The sequence below is a fragment of the Gastrolobium bilobum genome, unplaced genomic scaffold (assembly GCF_033153095.1).
Source record: "Gastrolobium bilobum isolate Gb01-03AN ecotype WA unplaced genomic scaffold, APGP_CSIRO_Gbil_v1 utg11543, whole genome shotgun sequence".
In the NCBI taxonomy this organism is placed as follows: Eukaryota; Viridiplantae; Streptophyta; class Magnoliopsida; order Fabales; family Fabaceae; genus Gastrolobium; species Gastrolobium bilobum.
This window is the reverse complement of record NW_026896187.1, coordinates 151,768-175,627: the sequence shown is the minus strand read 5'-3', so window position 1 is coordinate 175,627 and position 23,860 is coordinate 151,768. Positions and strand designations below refer to the sequence as shown.

Here is a 23,860-nt window from a genome sequence, read left to right as displayed (position 1 = left end):
TTAGAGATCTCACCCCACGTTTGGGGTACATTTTCAGGATCAGGTACCTCGGGGGTAAATACCTCGAGCGGTAGGAGGCTGGAACTGAGTTGAGATTTATGCTTTTATGATGATATGTTTGGATGCTGACATGTTTTACATTTATTATCATGTTATTGGATTTGAGACTCTGTTTGGCTTTATTACCATATTTGGTGAGCGTGGGGATTGTCCAAGCCACATTGATGTTAGTTATGCTTGTAGTTTTGAGTTGTATAAACTATCAGGATGGTTCGGTCTACGTGTTGTAGTTCCGTGACTAGAGACACAGTTACTTGATATATGAGGTATTTCAGTTAGTTGTTTGATTGCAAATTACATACAGGCAATGTTTTGAAAATGATTAAATAATCAACTTGGTAAATTATAATGACGTCATAATTGAAAAGAAAAAGTTTATTCCGCATTTTAATTAAGCGTAGCTTAATACGATGACATGATAACAAGCCGAGTATACACGGGGTGTTACATTTTATGGTATCAGAGCACTTTCTAGGAAAAAGCTTGTATGTATTGCAATAACTTAGGATGTTTGTTGTGTTTGTCTTGTGTGTTCTCTTTTGGGTTTTATTATGATGATGCATGTGTGATCACACTGAGTGGGCCTAATCAACTCATTCTTTGTGTAACTTATGCGAAGTCATGGTACTACCTCGGAGAAACCGAGACACGAGTGAGGATCAACCTGGTCCTGTCCTTGCTGCATTAGCTGAGATGCAAGCGGCCCGACTAGCCGACCAGGAGGCCATGAGAATGGCAAACCAGGCCATGATGGACGCCGTTAAATAGGCGAACGGGAAGGCCACATAGGTTGTGTTGGAGGCCAACCGTCTAGCAAACATTACCATGATGAGGGTCATGTTGGAGGAGATCAGGGCCGGTCCTGTTGTTGGCCAGTGTCCTCCGCCACGACCTCCATCGTCGCCACCATCGCCTCCACCCAGTCATCAGGATGATAGCCTGAGTCAGATCAAGGGTGCCACTCATCTTGCTGGGATGATGCAACCATATCATGAGCCAGCTGAAGACCGTGATGTGATTGACTGCCGGTTGAATGCTTTCCGTAAGCATAGGCCACCTTGCTTTGACGGATCGTATGATCCTATTGCGGCTGCAAGATGGCTTCAGGCGTTGGATAAGATCTTCAGAGTTATGCAGTGCACTAATCCGCAAAAGTTGATGTTTGTGACTTACATGCTGGAGGGAGACGCACATGAGTGGTGGACGAACACCAGATGCAGGGTCAGGTGATGACATGGCCATTCTTCGAGGATTGCTTCCTTGATAGATATTTTCCTTATGACGCGCAGGAGCGAAAGCAGGGAGAGTTTGACAGATTGGTGCAGGGCTCGTTGTCTGTTGACGAATACCTGGCTAAGTTTAATGAGCTGGTGAAGTTTGCGCACTTCAGGATTGCGATGCCTACTCCTACTATGTTGGCCTCTAAGTTCCGCAGGGGACTTAATGAGGAGATTGTTGAACGCATTGCTGGAGCTGCATCCAGAGACTTTGGGACACTGGTAAAGCAGTGTCGGGACATTGAGGATGTCTGCATTACGAGTAAGGCCAAGAGGGCCAAGATTGCTGAGACGAAGGGAACGGGTAGTTTCATTTCCTGGGAAGACAAGAAGTTTGCTAGAAAGGGAAAAGGGAAGCAGTTGGCCGCTAGGCAAGCGCCTAGTCAGTTCGCGAGGACTACTTCGCAGCAAGGAGGTTTTGCTAGACCTCATTCCACCCCTAGGTGTGCGAGATGCGGAAAAGAGCATGTTGGACGTTGTGCTACTGGAGAGCTGCTTTGTTTCAAGTGTGGAAAGAGTGGCCATATGGCCAAGGACTATTATGCTTCAGTTGCTAGGGCTACAGCAATTCAGGCGGCCCCTCTTCAGATGATTTCGGCTCCACTTTCAGCGGCACCTGTTGTGCCACCTGCCATTGGTCGTGTTTACACCTCGGATCGACAGCAGTCGGACAGAGCTCCGAAACTTGTTAGAGGTGTTGTTTCCATTGGTGGATCTGATGTTGATGTTTTGTTTGATTCCGGGGCTACGCATTCTTTTATTGCAACCCCGATTGCTGTGGGGCTTGAGTTGCCCATTGCTGTGTTTTCTCCACCGTTGCGGGTGACTACCGCCACCGGAGAAAAGTGTGATACCTCCACTGTGCATCGAGATGTCGTGTTTCAATGGGATGGCCGTGATTTTTGGTAGATCTGATTGGATTGCCGATGGCTAACTTGGAAATCATCCTTGGTAGGGATTGGTTGTCCAAGAACTGTGTTATGATTGATTGTTGTGCCTAGCGAGTGGTGATGTCTCCGTGTGATTCCACAGCCAGTTCCTCGCCTTTTATTGCTACGGGCTAGGAGAGCCTTGTGAGCAGGGACATGGGTTATGTCATGTTGGGAGGTTTGGTGAGTAGGACACAGGAGGATCTCACTAGCATTCCTGTGGTGAAGGAATTCCTCGAGGTGCTTCCTGAAGAGATTCCTGAGTGTACGCCACAGTGGGAGATAGCGTTCTCCATTGAATTGTTGCCTGGTGTGGGGCCTTGTTATTAGCTCCATACCGAATGTCGCCACCAAAGTTGGCTTAGTTGAAGTAGCGTTCTGAGGGTCTTTCAGCGAAAGACTTCATCCGACCGAGCGTGTCTCCATGGGAAGCACCGGTCATGTTGTTATTGAGGCAAGATGTCTTACGCCATTACTTAAGCGTGATGGTGCTCTGTTTGAGGATGTGAAATTCTCTTAAGGGAAACTGAGTGTGTAACACTTGGAATTTGTGGCAAGGCCACGCGCATTCTTGTACATATGAGACTTGTGCATGTATTCGGTGAGTTGAGTGGTCTCCATGACTCTAGGTTCATATGTTATTATTGATCTGCTGCATAAGTATTTGGCATGTTAACACCATGGATAGTGTTAGGCAGGAAATAAGTACGATAAATTGTGGTAATGTATCAATGCTATTTCACCTTTAATTGACTTTTGATTTTGCAGATACCACAAAGATTGAGGTATACTGTTGCATAGTGTTTTTGATTTAGTATGTTATTGAAAATGAAATTTGCAAGTGTACGTGAACTAAGGTACGTTACTATGTGGATGAGCATGTTAATTAACATGTATTGGTTGAAATGAACATGATTATGATTTCGTACTGTGAATAGAATATGAACTTATTTTGAAAATTATGATTTAGAAAATTATAAGTCAACTCGATATAGAGTCATGGAGTAAGGCCAAACTCACTCAAGTTGTGTGTGGATTAGTGTAGATGTGGTCAGGTCACCTCTATTGAGGAAATGACTGGTGATCCTAGAGAATCGAATGACTATGATGTCATTGTGAAGTTTCGAGTTCTGACAGTGACTTCCTTGTTTGGGGGTGCACTTCTCGAGATGGAGACTGTGAGAGTCGAGAATGAGTTTTTGGAAAAGATCCAAGAGGCGCAAGTTCTGTGAGGGTGAGCACGTGTTTGTGAGACTGTCACCTATCACCGGTTTGGTCGGGCACTCGGAGTGAGGAAGCTGAGCCCGCGATTTATTGGGCCATACCAGATACTTGGTAGAGTAGGACCTGTTACCTACCAGCTTGCCTTGCCTCCGAACTTGACCAACACCCACGACGTGTTTTACGTGTCTCAACTTCGCAAGTTTGTAGCGGATCCTTTGCACGTTGTACAACCAGATGTTGTGGAGGTTCGGGAGAACTTGCAAACTCCTGTCGGACCACTCAAGTTTCTCGATCGTGGCGAGAAGCAACTGAGGAGCGAGATCATTTCGATGGTCAGAGTACGATGAACGAGAAGAATTCCTGAAGGATAATTCTGGGAGCGAGAGGACGAGCTTCTCCGGCAGTATTCCACGCTTCGAGACAGGTATGTTTTCTGATTTTGAGGGCAAAATCGTAAAAAAGTGGGGTGAATGTAAGAACCCGCACCGTTAATTAAGGAAGTTAATTAATTGATTAAGAGAAATTTGGAAATAATTCCATAATTGACCTTAATAATTATTATGAGGCTTTAATAATTATAGTAAGTGAGTAATAATGCTGAAAGTCGCTTTTCTGACGAAAAGTGAAGATACCGGTTCTGCTACTCGGTATAAATGCGTACAGATGAAGTATCCCGAAAAATTATAATAAGTGCATGAATATTCCTAGAATAATACGTAGGACTGTGATTTCAAGTTTCAAGTTAAAATAATGAGAACTGGTGCCAGAACTGATACTGGCTACGTAAAAGCGCGTACCGAAAAGGTGCTGCAAAAATTAATATAAAAATATGATAAATCTTGTAAAATTGAGTAGGTTCAGAATCCTAAGTTTGGGATTAAAATGTTAAGCGTAGCTATCATTGTTAATATTGTGTGTTTAAAGCTTAAGTGCCTATAAATACAACTTTTGGGCTCAAAACCCTAAAAATTTTCTATTCCTATGTGACCTTTGGAGGCTGATCAACCATGGTACTATTCCATTGCTTGTTCCCTTTCAAACTTGAGCTTTCTCACTTGAAACCAACCAAGTCTTAGCATTTCCTTTTGATTCTCCCTCTTCCATCTTGTGTGCACTTGAGAGTATACATTGTGGGGAAGAAAGACACCTTCTTGTTGAGTTTAGCTTCTGAGTTGTGTTACTTGGGGCTGAGTTTGTGAACTACCTTAGTGGAGGATTTGTTCATGACTTTTGTGGTGCTAAGAAGTGATCTTTCGGCTTAAATGACCAAGCTTGGTGGTCAAATTCGTGTTTTGCCTAAGTCTGAACTTTGGTGCTGTGTTGAGGACCCTTATGGTGTCTCATTTTTGGATTTTTGGAGCTTAGTGGTATACCATGAACACTTCTTTGTCTTTTGATGATTTTAAGCTTGTTTAATCGGTTAAAAAGTAAAACTTTGATCAATTGAATAAAGGAATATGTTTCTGAGTCCTAAGCATGTTAATAAACATCTGTTTAAGGAGCTCTTGGACTCCAGATCGAGTTTGGATCATTGGAGATCAATTATACCTTTAAAACACAGTTTTCTGCATTCTGTCGAAGAAGTTTCGAATACTTTTTGGGCAGAATTCGAATACTTACTGGAAAAATGCAATAATCGAATACTTCGCGAGACAACAACGACCTAATTTAGTAAAATTTTGATATCTTGAGCTACAGAGCTCTAAATTGAGTGAGGTTTGGACCTATGTGCAACTAACACATAGGGATACAACCCTGTAATTTTTTAGATCCATTGGATAATTTGATTGCTCTCAGTTTATGTTTGAAGTCGCGACCCTATTGCTGGAAATTCAGTTGTTGTAGGAACTTTGCAAAAATCATAACCGGAGTTATACAACTCCGATTGAGACATAAAATACGTCGTTGGAAAGCTTGACATGTCTAGTTTAACATAATAAAATCTTATATTATTAGGTAAAGAGTCACAACTGTAGTTTTAAACTAGTAGTCGAATACTCCTTGCAGGAGTATGGGAATACTTTTCTGGGAAGCAAAGTATTCGGATACCTTTGAAGAACTATTTGAATACTGGAAAGTATTCGAATACTACTCGTGGAGTATTCGAATACCTCCAGCAGAAACAACATGAAATGACTTAAAATGAGTTAGAAAGCCTTAATCAATTATAGAATCTTGAGCAATGATTATTGATGATTAGTTACTGTATAAACAGATTGTGATTGTGCTGTTTGTGGGCCTTGAGCTTGTGTGGACTCTTGGTTTGGATTGTTAGCTTGCAAGGTAAGCTTTCGTGTCCTCGGATTAGTCTGTTGTTTGTTCCACCGACCTCCATGGGAGGGTGGTTTATATGAATGGGATGCTTTTATGAAAATATTATATGCATGATATATGCCTGAGATATGTGAATATGATGTTGTTACTTACACAATCAGACAGCGACTCTGGTGGGTAAGGCATGTAGTGTGTGAATATGATGTCGTTACTTACACAATCAGACAGTGACTCTGGTGTGTAAGGCATGTAGTGTATGAAAGTGATGTTGTTACTTATACAATCAGACAGCGACTCTGGTGTGTAAGGCATAAGACTGCGACTCTTATGTTAGATGGGTCGCAGACGTGCATAATCCCTATCCTGTTCCCTGGACAGTCGAACCTCATTTGCATACATCACATGATTACTGAGTTAAATGTTCGCTCATTGAGCAAGGGATTATAATGTCATGAAATATATGCTTAACATGAACATGCATTGAAATTACTGTTTTGAACTTATATTATGCTTGTAAGTGAGCTTGGCGCGGAATAGTCCTTGAGGACCCCATGTCTTATTGAGATTTCTTTTTAGAGATCTCACCCCATGTTTGGGGCACATTTTTCAGGATCAGGTACCGTGGGGGTAAATACCTCGGGCGGCAGGAGGCCGGAGCTGAGTTGAGATTTATGCTTTTATGATTATATGCTTGGATGCTGACATGTTTTACATTTATTATCATGTTATTGGATTTGACACTCTGTTTGGCTTTGTTGCCATATTTGGTGAGCATGGGGATTGTCCATGCCACATTGATGTTAGTTATGCTGGTAGTTTTAAGTTGTATAAACTCTCAGGATCGTCCGGTCTACTACGTGTTGTAGTTCCGTGACTAGAGACACAGTTACTTAAAATATAAGGTATTTCAGTTAGTTATTTGATTGCAAATTACATACAGACAATGTTTTGAAAATGATTAAATAATCAACTTGGTAAATGATAATGACGTCATAATTGAAAAGAAAAAGTTTATTCCGCATTTTAATTAAGCGTAGCTTAATACGATGACATGATAACAAGCCGGGTATACACGGGGCGATCACTCCCCGCCCTTGTCAGCGCTCGGGATGTTACACATGCCATAAAGATGATGCCTCCAAATCTTGAAAGCAAAAACAATAGCAGCCAACTCCAAATCATGAGTCGGGTAGTTCTCCTCATGAGGCTTTAACTGCCTCGAAGCATAAGCAATCACTTTGCCAAACTGCATCAACACACATCCGAGCCCCTTTCCGGAAGCGTCGGTATACAACTAAACTTCCTCAGCAGGATCAGGAAGGACCAACACAGGTGCGGTAGTCAGTCTCTCCTTTAGCTCCTGAAAACATTCCTCACACTCGTGAGTCCACACAAATGGAGTCTCCTTCCGGGTAAGGCGAGTCATTGGCAGAACCAACATGGAGAATCCCTTGATGAACCTCCGGTAGTAACCTGCCAAACCCAGAAAACTCCTCACTTCGGTTACCGTCTTGGGCCACTCCCAATCAATAACGGCCTCAATCTTGTTCGGATCCACTGCGACTCCTTCCGCAGAAATCACATGTCCCAAAAACTCTACGGACTTGAGCCAAAACTCACATTTGGAAGGCTTAGCATAAAGCCTTTTCTCTTTTAGCACTTGCAACACAATCTTCAAGTGCTCAGCGTGTTCCTCCTCAGCCTTGGAGTAAATCAATATGTCGTCAATGAAGACGATCACAAACTGATCCAGGTACGGCTGAAAAATCCTGTTCATGTAATCCATGAATATTGCGGGTGCATTTATGAGTCCAAAAGGAATCACCAAATACTCATAGTGACCGTATCTCGAACATGAAAAACTGAATGGATTTGACAGCCTGGACGTAATTTCAGTTGATAAGCCACTGGACTTAACACCCTCTCAATCAAAAAGGGACCAAAAAATCACTTTGCAAGTTTATGATTCATACGTCTCTCAACAGAAACCTGTCTGTAAGGTTGAAGTTTAACCCAAACTTGGTCACCTTTCTCAAATCTTCTTTCCTTATGATGCCTATCATATTGAATTTTCATCCTGTTCCTGGCACGTTCCAAGTGTGTCTTAAGCTCGGCCAACACCTTATTTCGTTGCTGGGGCATAGAATCAATGGCTTCCACCTTCACCAATCCACGAGGATAAAAGGGAATCATGATAGGAGGTTTGCCATAGAGGACCTGGTGTGGAGATATGCCAATGCTAGAATGAACAGCCAAATTATAATGGAATTGAGCCCACCCAAGGAAACTGGACCACAAATTCGGTTTCTCATGACAAAAGGAACGTAAATATTGTTCCACATACCGATTCGTGACTTCACTTTGGCCATCTTTTTGAGGGAGGTAAGAGGATGTTATGCGCAAAGTTGTTCCACTAAGACTAAAAAGCTGAGTCCAAAAGTGGCTGAGGAAGATACTATCACGATCTGACAAGATGGAGCGAGGAAAGCCATGGTTGCGCACAATTAAGTCTCAAAACAAATAGGCAGCAGTTGTTGCGGTATAGTGGGAAGGAAGAGAGCCAAAATAAGCATACTTGGAGAGTCTATCAACAACCACCAAGATTGTAGTAAAGTGCTTAGATGGAGGAATACCAGTAATGAAATCCATTGTTAACTCTTCGAAGACTCCTTCAGGCACTGGAAGGGGTTGTAGTATAACACCCCGTGTGCACCCGATATATTAACATACATATGGTAATTTTAAACCCTGCTTAATTAATTAAAACAAAATGTGTAAGCTTACTAATTCAATTATGAATATATCCTGTGCAATTATCTCAATATTGAACCTCAATGTATAAAAAGAAACTTTATTACTAAGCCTGTATGTAATGCCAGCTCATGTACTGTATAACCTCAAATAATATAAAAATACCAAGTCATAGTACTACATTAAGTAGCCATGACAATGTACTGATACATTATTACATAACTCAAGTCTCAACATAAAATACTGTAACACCCCGTGTTAACCCGTTTTGTTATCATATCATCGTATTAAGCCACGCTCAATTTAAAAATGCAGAATATCTTTTTCTTTTCAATTATGACGTCATTATACTTAGCCAAGTTGATTACTTAGTCATTTTCATAAAAACATCGCCTATGTGTAAATTGCAAAAGACAGCTAACTGAAATACCTCATAATGTAAATATCTGTGTGTATCTAAGTCACGGATCTACAACACGTAGTTCGGACATAATCCTGATACATTATTCGACTCCAAACTAAAACATCAAAGTCCAATCAATGTGGCATGGACAATCCCCATGCTCGCCAAATAAGGCAACAATGCCCAACAGCAGTCTCAACTCAAATATCATAATAAGGACAGAAAACATAAACAGCAGTCAATATCCAGTCATGTCAGCATACAACAAATATATAATCAACTAAGCTCCGCCCTCCTGCTGCCAGAGGCATCAGCCCCCAAATTACCTGAACCTAAAATAAGCGTCCCCAAACGTGGGGTGAGATCTCTAAACAAGAAATCTCAGTAAGACAAGGGGTCCTCAAGGATCTTCCACCCCAAGCTCACTTACATGTGCAATATAAGTTCAAAAGGCAGTTTATCAGTATAAGTTCCAAAACAGTGCAATGCAACAAATAATCATGTCATGTGTGTTATAACAATTCTACTGATCAGAGAAGTGTAGGAATCCATCTAAACCCACACAATACTAGCCATTGCTGTACCCGCCCACAGGACCACTCTTTGGCCTCCTGTCGGCGTAACACCACATACATATCATAAGCAATTGCACTTAACAGCTCATTAGCATTTCAATAAAATAGTACATGAAAACACATCATGCATATAACCATCTCCCCATGGGAAATGGTGGAACCAACAATGGCTAAACCGAGGACACGAAAGCTTACCTCTCAAGCAATCAATCCAAACCAAGTCCACAAGCTCAATGTCACCAAACAGCACAATCACAGTCTGTTTATATCAAAAATATCATCAATAACTATACTTTAACGATTCATTTCATCATGACACATTTCCTATTTCGTTTACATCTTTTCTAGTTCATAATTATCAAGTATTAAGTCCCTCAATTAAAGGTATCAATGTTTCCCAACAGTAACACCAATTTCCTAGGCCATCATGCCAAAATGGGGACTTTCCCACGCATTAAAACTGGTTTCTGGTCATTTTCACAGGTGGTAATCGATTACCAAGGACATGGTAATCGATTACTGAACTAGGTAACCGATTACCCAAAACATGGTAATCGATTACTGCACATGGTAAACGATTACCAACAAAAGGTAATCGATTACCACGCGAGCAGAACAATTTTCTACAGAATTTTTCTGCATAATCTGAAACAAAATTGGCTCCCCATGATCCAAGGTTCGGTTTTGCCCCAAAACAGATGTTCATTAACACTTATTAACCCTAGATTAACAACCTTAACCTTGAATGATTACAGTTATCTCATTTCATGACACAAACAAGCAATTTTTATGGAATTTCAAAGAGAATGTTCAAGGTATACCTATGGAGGCTCAAACTCAGCAGAAAAATAGACTCTTGGAGCTCTCTAACAAGGCTTCAAGGTTCTGACTTTGCAAGAGCACGAAAATGTACCACAAGGTTGGACCTTTCTCCATCAAAATGGCACCATGAAGCTCAAAATGGCATGGAAATGCCTCCCACACCTCACAACCTCAAGGTCAGCAGCTCCCTGACTCACCACCACACCCACAACTCAGAAATGGCTGGACTTTTTCCCACCCAAGGCTAGAGCACACTCTTATAAGCAACTTTGGTGAAGGAACTAAGTGGAAAGGTGCTCTCTTGGAGCTTCAATGGAGGAGAGTAGGTGGGAGAAGGGGGATGCCTCCCTATGTTCAGAAAATGCTACGTAGAAGATGAAGGGCTGACCTAAGATCATGTGCCCTTGGGTATTTATAAGCGCGCTTAAGTTTAATCGCGCAGTATTAGCGTTAATAGCTACGCTTATCTTTTTAATCTCAAACTTGGGACTCTGAACCTAGCCATTTTTCTAAGATTTTTCATATTTTTATTTTATTTTTCGCAGCACCTTTCCGGTAGGCGCTTTTTGTAAGAACCTGCACCGTTAATTAAGGAAGTTAATTAATTAAATATGAGAATTAGGAAAATAATTCCAAAATTGACCCTAATAATTATTATGAGACTTAATTAATTATAGAAAGTGGTTGATAATGCTGAAAGTCGCTTTTTGGAAGAAAAGTGCAGATACCGGTTCTGCTAGTCGGTATAAATGCGTACCGAAAAAGTATCCCGGAAAATTATAATAAGTGCATGATAATTCCTAGAATAATATATAGGACTTGTAAAACGAGTTTCAAGTTAAAATAATGTGGTGCCAGAAACTGATATTGGCTATGAAAAGCGCGTACCGGAAAGGTGCTCCGAAAAATATAAGAAAAATACGACATAAATCAGAATCAAGTTGATGGAGTTGAACTTCTGTTTTAATTTAACTAAGTCAGAATCAAGTGGTTAAGGGCTTATGGCTTTGTGTGAAGCCTTAAGACATAAATCGTAAGAGGAAAACATAGTCTTTATGTTTATGCTTATGAGCTATGAATGTTGATATGCTTGCTAGTCATAATCAGATTGTGATCTGCTGTGTGTTGGACTTGAGCTATGTGGACTCTCGGCATTGGATAGTGAGCTTGCGAGGTGAGCTTTCGTGTCCTCGGTTTAGCCATATTGTGGTTCCACCATATCCCTTAGGGGTATGGTTATATGCATGTTGTGTTACATGCTTTTGATGTTTTGGAAATGCTGTTGAACTATTATATGCTAGTGCCTTTATGATATGCATGTGGTGTTCCACCTAAATGGTAAGTCTGAGTATGTAGTACATACGATATGGTGAGGCTGTGGGTGAAGTGCAAGCGGTGTTCCTTGTACTATATGTAGGTAATAGACGTATTCCTGCATTTCTCTGGCCAGTAGAATAGTATTGACACACATGTCATGAATATCTGTTGCACTCATTGAGTTTTGGGAACTTATATTGAATTACTGTTTTTAGAACTTATATTGCACATGTAAGTGAGCTTGGGGTAGAAGATCCTTGAGGACCCCTTGTATTACTGAGATTTCTGGTTTAGAGATCTCACCACACGTTTAGGGAATGCTTATTTCAGGTTCGGGTAATGCGGGGGTTGAGACCTCTAGTGGCAGGAGGCTAGAGCTTAGCTGATAGATGTTACATGTTTATGCTGCTTATGCTGATATGCTGTTATGATTGGATGTGGGATCCTATTTACTGTCTTATGCTTTTAGATTCAGTGTAGGGATTTCTCTGTTGAGACTTTGTTGGTTATGCTGTTGATTTGGGTGAGCATGGGGTTTGTCCATGTCACTTTGTGGTTAGTACTTTTAGTTGGAGTTGTATAAACTGTTAGATGGTCTGGTCTACGTTTTGTAGTTCCGTGACTAGACTCATACTTATGTTATTTAATTAATGATGTATTTCAGGTAGCTGTCTTTTGCAATTTACTTACAGGCAATGTTTTGAAAATGAACTAAGTATTCAACTTGGCTAAGTATAATGACGTCATAATTGAAAAGAAAAAGATATTCCGCAATTTTTAATTAAGCGCAGCTTAATACGATGATATGTTAACAAATCGGGTATACACGGGGTATTACACTTTTCCATAGCCAGTATCAGTTCTAGCACCAGTTCTCATTATTTTAACTTGAAACTTGTTTTACAAGTCATATATATTATTCTAGTGACATGTACACACTTTTCATAATTTTCCGGGAAACTTCATCGGTACGCATTTATACCGAGTAGCAGAACCGGTATCTGCACTTTTCTTAGAAAAGCGACTTTCAGCATTATTACTCACTTACCATAATTATTTAAGCTTCATAATAATTATTAGGGTTAATTATGAAATTATTTCCTAATTTCTCATAATTAATTAATTAACTTCCTTAATTAACGGTGCAGGTTCTTACGCTCACCCCACCTTTTTAAGGATTTTGTCTTTAAAATCAGAATTATACCTGTCTCGGAAGTCTGGATACTGCCGGAGAAGCTCGTCCTGGGTAACAATAGTAGATGACTATTTTAAAACTAGTAAAGTTGATGACTTTTCTAACGTGACTTCCTGGGTAACAATAGTTGATATATATATATATATATATATATATATATATATATATATATATATATATTATGACAACTTGGACCAAAGTGAATAACAAGATTCATCTACATTAACAGTGGCCGAGTTCTTATAGAAAGGTTCAGAATTTTCATTTTGAATTCACACAACTTGATGCAAATGGCCATGTAAAGTGACAAAACAATACATACAAAGTGACAAAACAGTATGGCGATCTACAGAAGAAAAAATAGTGCACGGTGATTTCAAAAATGATATTGTAACAATAACATATAACAATAATTTACAAAGGGGATAGTTAAATTTACCTTGGATTCTTTTGAGAACAGAAAAATGAAAGCTTGAGAGGTTTAGAAAACACCCAAATCCTTCAACAATGGGTTTTTCTTCATCAAGACTGGACTTTAATGGTTGAGTGATGTTTCAATGGAGGAGAAGAGAAAAAAGGTGAAAACTTTGGAGGAGAAAGCTAAGACTCCAAAAGAACCCAAATGGTAGCAACATCAGCGACTGAGTGTTTTTTTCCTTTTTTTAAAAAACTAGGGTTTTGATCCCCTTTCTATTTATATAGTTACCTAAGTTAAACCAGCAGTATTAGTTAAATTAGTTCCGCTCTTCGTTTAACTCTAAAATTTTAGATTCTTAACCTATATATTTTTCTAGAAATTTTCATATATTTATTTTATTTTTCGCAACACTTTTTCGATACGCATTTTTCTCGCTGTCGGTATTAGTTCCGACACCAGTTCTCATTATTGTGACTCCAAACTTGACATACTAGTCGATGGGACGTAAATTCGTTCCCATCTAAGCCCATTTTGATGGCAAAATAGCATGCGTTCCCTCATCGGATGAGCACCTTCAGCATGAAAATCACTTGTTTTACACATTTGTGACAAAAACACAGTGGGGGAACGGATGGTAACGTATTCCTTTAAAATATATTAAAAGGAGAACGGACTGAGACGCATTTAATGCACCTGCTCCATTCATTTAATGCTTCTGTACACTTTGCAGGTAACGTATAGTTAAAGACTTCTAAAAAGCAAGGCGGTGCACCAACTGAGCAGCTGGAAACGTGAAGAGCAAGGAATCAAGAGTTCCCATTGACTGAAAACAGAAGCAAAACATGGGAAGGCTTGCAAACAATGGCTAATCATCACCAAACCCTGTTCCATTCAGCAATTCACGCAAGCTTCACACTCTGCTGCCACCGTCCCGTCCCCTCATTCAAGAAACTAGCTCCAAGGGAGTTACAGTCTTGCCATTCCTCTTCCAGCTATAAATAGGACCTCCCTCACACAAAAACATCATCGAATCCTGGAGGATTTGCAGTCCAAAAGGAAGAGATCACTTAGTAGTAGTTAGTAACTTAGTTTAATTTTCAGTTGTAATTATAGTTAAGCGACAACCCCTCTTCCCTTCTCTGTAAACAACCATCAAGACTCCTCACGAGCAATTACCCATCTTTCTCCATTTTCTGTTTCTTTTTGTAAACTGTCTTTTAAATTAATATAAGTATTTTTCTCTTCGTTCCAATCGTTATCTCTTGACTGAATCTCAGGTCTATGTGATCTCAGTTGAGAATAATTATGTTTAAACTATCAGCCATGAGCTGAAATATTTGTGGAACGAGTAAACTGTGAAACTCTTAAAGAACTGTTTTCAAAACTCTTGACCGAAGCTTTTTGTATTTCTTTGGCTGAGTAAGCTATATTCATTGTGCACCAATGGAAATTGGGTACATACTGAGAAAGGAACTTCCATAAGTAAGGGATTTCAGACAGCTTAGCCATTGGGGGAAGGTAGATGTTATGGCAAAAACGCTACTGGTCACCTTAGGAATAAGGGGCCAACTCATCCATTTTAAGGTTCTAAACTAAGTACCTGTTGGAGTCAAGGGAGCCATAGGAATATGGAAACTTGTGAGCCATCTAGACCATGAGCTGAGGAATCAAAGTTGGCAGGCAAAGAAACTGGGACAAAGCCAAAAAGTGCTAAGTCTTGAGCAGAGAAAACAGCCTCTTTAAGAGTGAAGTAGTGAATCTGTTCCTTCTGTTAAACTGTTTTAACCACCACCCTGTTGTCTCTTGATTATAGTTATTTCTGTTTTAGTAATTTTATTTTATTTAGTACTTATAAAACTCCAATGATTGTTATCTCACCTTCTTCTAAACAGGAAGGATCACATACATAACGCAACGAGCAACTGTTTGCCATCAGGTTGAACCTATTGTTCCTGAGGAACGTTGTCAAGACCGTAGGTAACGTTTGACCAGACAGTTCATTTACTAACTTTTCTTCTCATTTTTACTCTTTATAAACAGTGATAAAACAATAATTAGCACTCTATCCTCGTGGGAACGATAATTTGGGCATTAATACTCCCTTTATTACTTGATGCGTGCACTTGCGCACTTGGGTTGGAACTGAGGGACAAATCTGTGTTCTGCAAGAACAGAAGAACGTCCCCTATCAGAACTTATATTTTTCCACCATCAGCAAACCACCCAAGAAGTTTTTGGCGCCGTTGCCGGGGATAGAAACACTAACTGTTGTTCCTATCATTGTCTTCTAACACATATACTGTAGATCTGACTTTACTTTTATATTTTCTTCTTTATCGCTGAATCTGTTGTGCATATATATGCCATGTGCTATTGGTTTATGAGTGAAGAGTTTGAAACAGACTCTAACCACTCCATTGAAGTACCTGAGTTTCTCTTTGATCCTGATCCAGAACGCACACTCCATAGGAGAAGAAGGAACCTCAGGGAAAGATTTCCTGAAAACATGGCTGATCACAATAATAACAATGAAGAGGTTCCCCCTGAACAGAACTACAGAACTTTGGCTGCTCCTTTCAGGAACAGACCAGATAGGGGAGTAATCCTCCCCCCTGTAGCACCAAATTTTGAACTAAAATCTATCATGTTCCACTTGATTAGGGAAGCAGGGGTCTTCAATGGACTCCCTGCAGAAGATCCTTACACACACCTCACAATATTCCAAGATATTTGTGATAATTTTAAAGTCGAGGGTGTAACAGAGGAGAGCATGAGAATGAGGTTGTTCCCTCACTCCTTGGGTTTAAAAGCTAAAACATGGATGAAAACTCTCACCCCTGGATCAATCCACACATGGGAAGAACTCTCTAACAAGTTCATAGAGCGGTTTCTCCCAATGTCTCGACAAACTGATGTTAGAGCAGAAATCTCTAACTTCAGAATGTTTTATGGAGAAAATCTCTATGAAGCATGGGAGAGATACAAGGACATCATAAGAAAATGTCCAAACCATAGGGTAGAAAGTTGGGGAGTGTTACAATCTTTCTATAAGGACTTGATCATACTTCTCAGTCTCACTTAGATTTTGCTGCAGGAGGATATTTCTTTACAGGAACACTTGAATCAAGATACGAAATCATAGAAGGGACAGCTGAAAGATGTCTCCAATGGCCCATAGACAGAGTGAGCCCAGTGAGGAAGCCATGCATGCTAGAACTAGATAAACAAACTGCCATGGAAGCCCAGCTGGCATCACTCGTGAATGAAGTGAAGAACCTGAAAGCTGACCAAGCAGCACCAAGGATGGAAGTCTTACAACTCACAGCAACTGAAACAGAACCATGCTCAGCCTGTGGTGACCTTTATGACTCAACAGACTGCCCATCCACTGCATTGGTGTGTTATGTAAAAAATTTTGGCAATAGAAACTTCACCAGAGAGAATCAGCAAGCAGGACGAAATACATATTCAAGCCCTGGAGGAACTATCATTAAGGATCAGAACCACAACACCCAATGGAGGCCACCCATTAACCAGAGACAATTCAACAACAATCAGCAGCAGTATCAGCAAGGTAGCAGTAGTGGAACGTTTGAACAAAGAAGAAAAAACTACGTTCCGTTCCACAGAGATGACCAACGCATCAACACCCTGGAAAATTATGTCAAGGAATATGTCACCAGGAATGATGCAGTGGTCAGGAACATTGAGTCCCATCTGGGGCAGATTGCTGCCAACCTTCAAACCAAAACACCAGGATCACTACCAGGGGACACTGAGGTCCCCTCAACCAATTCTGAAACCCCTTGAGAGGTAAATACCATGTCTAGCTAAAGACATTAAACTAAGCGCTGACTGGGAGGCAACCCAGTAGATACATTTGCTCTCTGACAAAGAGCAAAGTTTTGGGGTGGTTATCCATAACCACATAGCTCCCAAAAAGAAGGGAACGTCTGATGTTCCTCTCCAAAAAGTCCAAATAAAGTACGTTCCGTTCCAGGAACGTAGTTTTGGGGTGGTCCCTGACCACACAATCCCAAATATATATATATATATATATATATATATATATATATATATATATATATATATAATTATATGTTTTGTTATATGTTCTTTTAGTTTTATTAAATAATAGGTGATAGGTTAGTACGTCCCCTTTTCCTTACTTAGTACTCACTATTGCATGTTTTCTTATTATTTATTTCAGTTAGTTATTTATTTATTAGTTAGGAAAAGACAAAGGGAACGTTCCATGGGTTAGGAGATAAGAGTGATTGGGACACCTGTCCCTGCTGAGTCACTTAAAAAGATACGCAACCATATCCAATTTGCATTCATTGCAATTCTTGGAAACGCGCGCAGAAAAAGCAACCGTCTCCTCAACCATTAAGACAACTGCACCCTTTCCTTTTCCCTCTCTCCCACATCTTAACCTAAACCGTTCCATCTTCTCATACTCATTTCATCAGTAACTGGTTGATGAACCCTTAGTTCATCAGGTTTTTAAGCATGAATTAATATCAATTTGTGTGATTAAATGGATGGAAAAGAGGTTAATGTCCTGGAAATCTCTCAAATACAAATTCTGAAGCTTATGTTGAAAATTTACATTATTTTTGTAGGGAAATGAAGCTCAAGAAGCAAAAGAGAGAAGGAAGAAGATTCTGAAGAATGGGAAAATTCTAAGTGTTGGGCGCTAAAACGCCCAAAACTGAGCGTTTTAGCGCACTGTTGCACAAAAGATGCTGGTGCTGAACATTAAAACGCCCAAAACTGAGCGTTTTAGCGCCCAAGACAGTTAAAAGCAGTTGGGCATCCGTCAAGGTTGAGCGCTAAAACGTCCAGAAATAAGAGTTTTAGCGCCCATGTCAGTTTTCAGTTGTAATTTGTAAATTATAAAAGGACAAGGGGCCTTCACATTCTTACATATTCCAGATATCAGATCCAATCCATCATATCTCATTCTGACTTTTCTCATCACACTAGGAGAAGGGAGATCAGATCAGGTCTTTCATAGAGCTGATCTGACTCCTCATTTTCTCTGAATTTCCAAATTCTTAGGATTAGTTCTTGTAATAGTTAGTATTTCCTATGTAATTTAACTTGGAGATTGAAGACTCAACTATCATGTCAATGGAGTTTGATCTTTCTTCTCTTGTTTGTATTTCAATTATGTCTTAGGAGAGTCCTTTGTAGTCTGATTCAATGGAACTCAAGTTTGAATTTATGAATGGTTAATTAGATGTTTTGTTTATCTATTATGTGATTGTATGAAGTTCTCTTGATTAATTCTTCATGTTGAGGAATAGTGTAGAACAGACATGTTTACATTGTTTCTCTATTTTTGACAACTTCATCATCAGTGTTCTAGTATAGTAGTCAAGGGATTGATGCTAGGATTCTTATGTGATCTTAAGACCTTAGTAATTAATGCATGTATTAAGAAAGGAATCACCAAGGGATTGGGGTTTCTGATTAATGTGTCTATCAGGGTAGTAAGGGATTACATCTTGAGATGAGAAGGAAAAGGTTGATCAACATCACATAGTAGATAATTCATAATGGAAATTGGTTCATCTATAAATTCATGTTTGAGGGAAAATGACATCTGACTACTTGTTTACATTATAATTTACATTTTATTTATTTATCAAGTTTTAATTCAATTCAGTGTAGTTTCTGGTGACAAGAAATCTATGCAATCTATGAACTTTTGTTTGATTCAACTCAAGTGCATATGGTTAGTCAGTGCTTGACACAAATCCTCGTGGGAACGATCTTTACTCATCATTTTATTACTTGTACGACTAGTACACTTGCTAGATCCGCAACACTGGTCACCTACTGCTGACCACTCGTTCTGTAACGTCCCCATTCCACTACCTCTTCAACCTCCTCTCCTTAACCTCCATATCCCAGAAACCTTATATTTTCGCACCCACAATCTATTTAAACTCGGTCTCTGATTTCTTCAAGTTCTACTACTTCCATTCAACTCAGAACCATTTTATCCCTCCTGCATTTGTGCCCTAACTCCCTTTCTGAACAAAATGACTAAGCTTTCATTTAAAGTGACCCCTGTAGCAAACCGCGGCGAAGAACCAGAGCTCGCTGAACCCACCATCATTCTGTACCCAGAAAAGAACATTTCTCTGCATCAAGACAAGGTGGTTCTGCCCCCATTTGTGAAGAAATCACTAGACAAACTTCGGTGGTTGCTTTTCACCACTGATGACCGTGAGTTGAACTTGAACTAGGTGGGAGAATTCCTATACAAGACGAGGAGGCTGCCCGAAGAGGAGGCACCTGATGTGGTCACAGTGAGGGGAAAACAAGTATCATTTTCCCCCGCTGATGTCCAGGAAGTACTCCACCTTCCATCCGTCACCAACTGTCCATACTAGGAGTATTTGGATAATAGGGAGGTGTACAAATTTCAGAAGGATCTGAAGCAGACAGTAGCCCTGGACAATCCCAACTACTACAAAGGGTTCCTCTGCAAAGGGAGTATGAAGGACATAGCCAGGTTCTGGGCACTGTTTGCCAACTCCAACATCACCCCCACCTCTCATGAAGCCTCTGCTAGCTGGGGACTTCAAGTTCACATTTACTGCATCATCAAGCACATCCGTTTTGATGCAGTAACCCTCATCTACAACAGCTTGCAGAGGGACATAAGGAAGACTAAGGTATTCCTCCCCTGCCTCATCACCAAACTCTGCAGGAGAGCTGGTGTAGAGGAACACCCATATGACACCAGGAAGGTGGCATCTATCATTGATGCTAAGACCTGGAACGGTCTTAAAAGCACCTACATTGACACCACCCAACCTATTCCTGCCAATCTCAGACGTTCCCCCACCAGAGATAGTGAGGAGGAAACATCTGTGGCCACACTAAAGGAGACCACCAAGACCACCCCTACAAAATCCTCTTCCTCTGGCCACGTTCCGGCCAGAAGAACCATCCTTCTTCCTACCAAGGTGAAGAAGGATGCCCCTGTTGCTACTGATGGCAAGCAGGGCAAGAAGAAATCTCCTTCCAAACCTCCCCCAAGAAAAGGGGAAAGTTCAAGTCAGAAGATAAAGAGGGTCCTCAATAGCAATAGCCAGAGGGAGCATCCTCTGCAAAGCCTATAACCCTCTCTGACCAGGAGAGTGAAGACAATGAGCCATTGGCAAAAGGGCTGAAGATTGGAAGAAAGTCAGCACCAAAACTAGCTGCAAAGGAGACGTCCCCAAGCAGCTCAGACTCTACATTTTCTGACATTCCATCCCCACCACCTGCTCACTCTCAACTACAACAAATCACCCCACAACCCTCTCCTAGGCAACAACAAGGAGAAGGACAGAAAGATAAAGAAACAACATCTGCTGCAGAGACATCAGTGGCTGAGCAAGAGGCTCAGCCACAGAAGAAAAATGACAAAGGAAAGGGGATTCTCATAGAACCCCCTAAGAAGAAAGCAAAGACAACAGGCCCCAGGCAGATCAATCTGGGGGCCCCTCCTTGAGCTTACAAAAAGCTCTTGCTGCAGCATCAGTCCAACTGAAATTAGTAGAGCCTTTCAATAAGTCAGTTAAAGGTGATGCTATTGATGCATATCCTTGAACAAATCTACGGTAGTAGTCCATGAGCCTAAGAAGCCACGAAGCTGCTTAAGAGACCTGGGTTCTGGCCATTCAATCATGGCTTGTATCTTCTTTGGATCTGCAAACACTCCATCCTTAGAAACCACATGGCCCAAATAGTCAATGGTGTCAACCCCAAATGCACATTTGCTAATCTTCACAAAATATTTATGGTGTTGCAGACATGATAAGGTGGTATCCAAGTGCTGGACATGGTCTTCGAGTGATTTGCTAAAAATTAAAATGTCATCAAAGAAAACAATGATGAATCTTTGAAGGAAAGGCTTGAAAATATGATTCATGGTTGCTTGAAATGTGGCTGGTGCATTTGTCAAGCCAAATGCATGACTAGGAACTCATAATGGCCTTCATGAGTCCTAAATGCAGTTTTTGGCACATCAGCTGGTAACATCCTTATCTGGTGATACCCAGCTCTAAGGTCCAGCTTAGTGTAAATCATAGATCCTCCCAATTCATCAAGCAACTCATCGATGGTGGGAATGGGGAACCTATCCTTGATAGTAGCAGCATTTAAGGACCTATAATCAATGCACATCCTCCAAGTAGTGTCTTGTTTCCTAACCAAAAGAACTGGTGATGAATATGGGCTTTGGGAATGCTGAATGAACCCAATGTTTCTCAATTTCTGACTTCTGGAAGTATGCATATCGATACGGTTTGACATTTATAGGCTTGGTACCTTCTAGGAGATGGATGGAGTGGTCTAAGCCACGGAACGGAGGCAATTCAGAGGGAACAGTGAACACCTTTTTATGGTTTAAAATGACCTGCCACAATTCTGGCCGAACAGAGATTCCAATGCTGATACCTCATAATTGAGTGAGCTTGTGGGAGGCTGTCCAGACAACAAATGCATTGAACAGCAAGTAGCACAAGTTTTGTCAGCCTGTGCTTTATGGAATGAGGAAGCCTGTAGACCTTGCAACACAACATTGTGCCCCTTCCAACAAATTTCCATAGTCATCTTATTGTAGTCATGAGTGACTCGACCCAGAAGCTCCAGCCATGGCTTTCCCAAGACGACATGCAAATCAGATAACTCAATTAACCAAAAATCAACATGGAAAAGAATATCTTGCAATTGAATGGGAACTTGTAAACATTTTCGATCAGCCAAGAGAAACGCACCGTTACCAAGGAACACACGTATTTTCCGAGTGCGAACCATTGTCAAGTCCAACTGCAGGGCTAGTTGCTTTTGCATAAAATTTTGTGTGCTGCCCGAATCCACCAAGACAGAGAGAACACTGCCCTTCAAGGAAATGACAAATTTGAGTGAATGTTGATCTTCTTCAAGGGATAATGTGTTAAGGGCTGCATCCGTGGTTTCAAGCACAACTTGATCAGATTGCCAAATTAATTGGTCTTCATGATCAGCCTCTTGATCCTCGGCATCCTTAGTTATGAGCATCATGAAATTATTTTTGCAGTTATGTTTGCTTGTCCATTTCTCATCGCAGGTGTAGCAAATTCCCAAATCACGTTTCTTTTGTAAATCAGCATGTGAAAATCGTTTGAAATTTGGCGGTGGTGGTAAGGCTAAGGGTTGGTTGTGGGTCAATACGGGAGTTGAAGTCTGTTTGGGGTTAATGTCAATAGGGGAAGTGTTTCTGGGTATAAATTTTCGTGAAGAAGTAAAGAAGGAAGAGCGAAGCTCACCGCGATGATCATCATAGGCTAACACCAACTGCAATGCCTGATGGAGAGTAGTGGGACCCCTTAATTGAACAGCACTTCGTAATTCTGATTGAAGTCTAGAAACAAAGAAATCCTTGAGAAGACCATCATCAAGATCTGGAACTTGATTGACCAGAGAGTCAAAACGTTAGATGTAATCCCTAAGGGTTGCTGTCTGCGTCAATTTGGACAGTGTGTCCTTAAGATTAACAAATGTTGATGACCCAAAGCACTGACGCAATGCCATCATGAAGGAGCTTCAGGTACCAATGGTGCCACTATTGAACATCCATTGAAACCACGTTGTTGCCATCTGATGAACCCTTAGTTCATCAGGTTTTTGAGCATGAATTAGTATAAATTTGTGTGATTAAATGATGGAAAAAGAGGTTAATATCTTAGAATTTCCTCAACTACAAGTTCAAGAAGCTTTATTGAGAATTTGTATTGTTCTTGTAGGAAAAGCAAGCTAAAAAGGCAACTGGAGAAGGAAGGAGATTTTGAAGAGGAAAAAAATGCCTAAGTGTTGAGCGCTAAAACGTCCACACAGAACGTTTTAGCGCCCTGCTGCAGAAAGAAGCCAAAACTTGCTGGTGCTGAGCTCTAAAACGTCCACACATAATGTTTTAGCGCGCTTCTGCATTCCGAGGATGAAAAGTTGCTGGTCTTGGGCGCTAAAACTTCCTTCAACGAACGTTTTAGCGCCCTGATGTTGGAAAAAGCCTCTAGTCTCCAACGCTAAAACGTCCAAACCAAGTGTTTTAGCGGTGGAGTCAGTTGAGGATAGTTGAGCATCACAAGGCATGGACGCTAAAACGGCCATTCATGAACGTTTTAGCGTTCAAGTTAGTTGAGAGCAGTTGGGCATCCGTCAAGCATGGACGCTAAAACGCTCATTCTGAACGTTTTAGCGCTCATATTAAATTTCTGTTGTAATTATTAAATTATAAAAGGACAAAGGGCCTTCATAAGAGGAGAATCAGATGAAACTCTCTCATATCCATTCTCTGATATTCTAACTTTTCTCATCACACTAGGAGAAGGGAGATCAGATCAGGTCTTTCATAGATCTGATCTGACTCCTCATTTTCTCTGAATTTCCAAATTCTTAGGATTAGTTCTTGTAATAGTTAGTATTTCCTATCTAATTGCACTTGGAGATTGAAGACTCAACTATCATGTCAATGGAATTTGATCTTTCTTCTCTTGTTTGTATTTCAATTATGTCTTAGGAGAGTCCTTTGTAGTCTGATTCAATGGAACTCAAGTTTGAATTTATGAAT

At 40.5% G+C, this 23,860-nt stretch overlaps 1 non-coding gene across 1 annotated transcript; it reads right to left on the bottom strand.

Annotated features, from left to right (window-relative positions):
* Nucleotides 1–16,156: 16,156 nt before the first annotated feature.
* On the bottom strand, nucleotides 16,157–16,263 carry LOC133298178 (small nucleolar RNA R71). The gene has a single exon (XR_009749750.1). It is a non-coding gene; the product is annotated as a small nucleolar RNA R71 (small nucleolar RNA).
* Between the last annotated feature and the right edge of the window lie 7,597 nt (nucleotides 16,264–23,860).